Source organism: Petaurus breviceps, unplaced genomic scaffold (assembly GCF_028583685.1).
Source record: "Petaurus breviceps papuanus isolate PSGF00001 unplaced genomic scaffold, PetGlider_PUasm1.0 98, whole genome shotgun sequence".
In the NCBI taxonomy this organism is placed as follows: domain Eukaryota; kingdom Metazoa; phylum Chordata; class Mammalia; order Diprotodontia; family Petauridae; genus Petaurus; species Petaurus breviceps.
In genome coordinates this window covers 42,127,779-42,131,064 of record NW_027187460.1, presented here as the reverse complement: position 1 = coordinate 42,131,064, position 3,286 = coordinate 42,127,779, and the positions used below count along the sequence as shown (strand labels likewise).

The following is a 3,286-nucleotide window of genomic DNA, read 5'->3' as shown; positions in this document are numbered from 1 at the left end:
GTGTCAACAAAAACAATGATTTTTTACTTTATAAAGGGCTTTAACTTTTTTAAAAAAAAGACATCTATTATTTACCAAAAAAATGATAAATGCTTTCTGCTGACCATCTCTTGTGAACTAACAACATTTTATCTACTTCATCAGTCATACATGTGTATTTGTGTGTGTGCATGTGTGTGTGCATATGTGTGTCTGTATCTGTGTGTGCTATAGATTAGAAATTTTTTGAAGGGGGAAATAAAATATTCTTAAATTCACAGTACCTAACTTAAGCATAACTTTTACAAGCAGTCATATCCCCTCTTCTTAAAGATATCCACTGCTGTAATCACTGCCACTGAGGGAGAGCAACTGCCCACTGAGACTGGGCTTGAAGGGAGGAGGAGGGGAAAAGATGTCTGACAATCCCAGTGTTGCCAGCAGGAACATAGAAATCAGAAAGATGAAGAACCTCATCAAGAGCTTGGAAGTGACTGATGGAAGTGGGACCAGTGTGATATCATTGATAGTCTTTCCCAAAAAGCAGATTTCTTGAGTGGTAAAAATGATAGCTGATAAGTTTCTAACTGCAGCCAATACAAAATCTCATGTAAACTGCCTTCCAATTCTGGGGACCATTATACTGTACAGCAAAGACCCAAAACTGACAACAAAGTATATCCAAATTGTTTGGTTATTTACAATGAAAGAATTGTGATAGAAAAAGGAAAGGAAAAGAAAGTTGACTTTGACATTTAACATTGACTTTGAGCTTTTCAAACCAATGAATACACCATTGTATCTGTTTTAAAAATTCTACGCAGAAGCTCTTACAGCACTACTGTCAGATGATAGCAAGTTTGGCTTTATTGTAATAGATGGTAGTGATGAATTATTTTGCACTCTGCAAGGAAACACAAGAGAAGTGCTGCAGAAATTCATTGTGGCTCTCTCAAAGAAACATGGTAGGGGAGGTAAATCAATCTTGCATTTTGACCCTTTACATATGGAAAAATGGCACAACTATGTAAGGAAGGTAGCAGAAACTGCCATCCAGACAAATTGAATATGGCTGGCCTTTGAATTAAATGGATCAGCTTACTTCAAAACTAAACTCAATCTGATGTTCTTAATCAGCCATTGCAATAGGAAGTTTTAAAATCAGTTGCCATCTCCTACTGTAGTTAAAATGGATTCAATCAGGCAATTGAGTTGCCTACTAAAGTTCTCTGAAACATGGAATTTAAGAAAGCAAGAAACTCATAGGACAATACTTTGATGAAATTAGCCAAGACACCAGAAGTGCTATTTTGGAGTTGAAAACACACCAAAGGCTTTGGAAAATGGACTTGTAGAGATGATAGTCTATGAAAATGTAGATATAATGAGATATTTTTCATTACCAAGGCAAAAAGGAGACAATATTCTGTATTTGACCCCAGAGCAAAGGAACAATAAATTCACTTTAGAGAAAAAAGGAGACAGGACAGGAACATGAACTGATAAATAGAATGTCACTACTGGAATATTTTGTTAACAACTATAAGGAATTAGAAATAATGTTGGAAATTGTTATAGACAACTCACAGGAAAGATGCCAGTTTGTGAAATGATTTGGTGGAATTGGAGGCATCTTGTGTTATCAATAGATTTCTAGGGAATGGAAATACCAAGGATATATTGCTTTTTGGAGAGGGGAAGGCAGGGTAATTGGGGTTAAATGACTTGTCCAAGTTGATATGGCTAGTAATTATTAAGTGTCTTAGTTCAAATTTGAACTTAGGTCTTCCTGATTCCAGGGCCCGTGCTCTATTCACTGCTCCACTTAGATACCCATATAATGATTTTTTTTACCTTGATGACTGCTAAGCAGTCCTCTTGGGTCTGGCAAAACATGCCTCACCCTCCAGAATCCAACCCAAAGAGGAATTACTAGAAATAAAACAGATCCCTGCCTTATGATTACAATACTTTCATAACTTGATCCACAAGTATTGGATATTAAAAAAGAAAGAAAAAAATGAACCCTACACTTTGATTTGTCATGGTGTCAGTGCAGCAGCAAACTACAAAGTTCCTAAATCCCACTTTGAGCTAAATTTGAAAAAAAAAGATTCAGAATTTTTACTTTTACTCAATGGTAAACTTGATTGATCTTGTATTTTATGGGAAAATGATTTTTTTTAACCTTCATACATAGAAGCAAAAAAAAAAACACAACTTCAAAACTGTCAAAAGTTAAGACAAGTAAGATCATAATGATTTGTTTCTTACTATGACTGGAGAAAATTTCAATTGCTGCATTTCATGGTAACCCATTTATATGGCATTCTTAGCTCACAATACATAAGAAGTCATATATGTGGTGAAATACGGGCGGGGCGGGAGGGGAGGAGAATATCTCCAGTGATGGATAACTCAATGCCTTTGAGGCATTTCATTTCACTTGTAAATAATGTAATTGTTAGCAAGCATCTTTTTGAGTACATCATTTAATAAACTTTCCCTCATCCTTTGTCCTAATTTGTTCTTCTGGACAGAGTAAATCAACAAGTCCAATGCATACACACACACACACATAAACACAAACACAAACACACACATACTCTATAGCTTCTAAGGGAATTAGATGATGCACTGGTTAAAGCACTGCAATTTAAGTCATGAACACCTTAGTTTAAATCTAGTTTCAGACACTTACTAGTTGTGTGACCCTGGGTAAGTCATTTAACCTCTGTTTCTTTCACTTTTCCCAATTGTAAAATGGCTATAATAATACTACCTACTGCCTAAGGGTTGCTATGAGGATCAAATGAGACAACTGATCACTAATCAATAAATATTTATGAAGCACCTAACATAATCCAGAAATTGTCCTAAACACTGGGGATACAAAAAGAAACAAAAGACAGTCCATGCCTTCAAGGAGTTTACAATCTAATAGGGGAGAAAACATGCAAAGAACTATATACAATCCCAAGTATATAGAGCATAAATAGAACTTGATCAACAGAGAGAAGGCACAAAATAATGTGAGGCAGGAGATTGTTTTCTGCAGAAGGTGGGGATATTATTTAAGATTTGAAGGAAGACATGGAAATTAGTACTCAGAGGAGAGGAGGGAAAGTATGTCAGGAATGGGCTCCAGCCAGAGAGAATTTCCAGAGCTGAGAGATGAAGTGTCTTATTTATGGAAAAGCCAGGAGAATAGTTCCAAAAGATGGGAGAGTACCTACTAGGGAGGTAGACATCGAAAGACTGGAAAGTGAGAAGGGACCTAAGTAACAAAGGGCTTTGAAGACCAAAC

At 36.1% G+C, this 3,286-nt stretch overlaps 1 pseudogene; it reads left to right on the top strand.

The window, feature by feature from the left end:
- Positions 1-394: 394 nt before the first annotated feature.
- On the top strand, positions 395-1,628 carry LOC138155936 (eukaryotic peptide chain release factor subunit 1 pseudogene; annotated as a pseudogene).
- Positions 1,629-3,286: the final 1,658 nt, after the last annotated feature.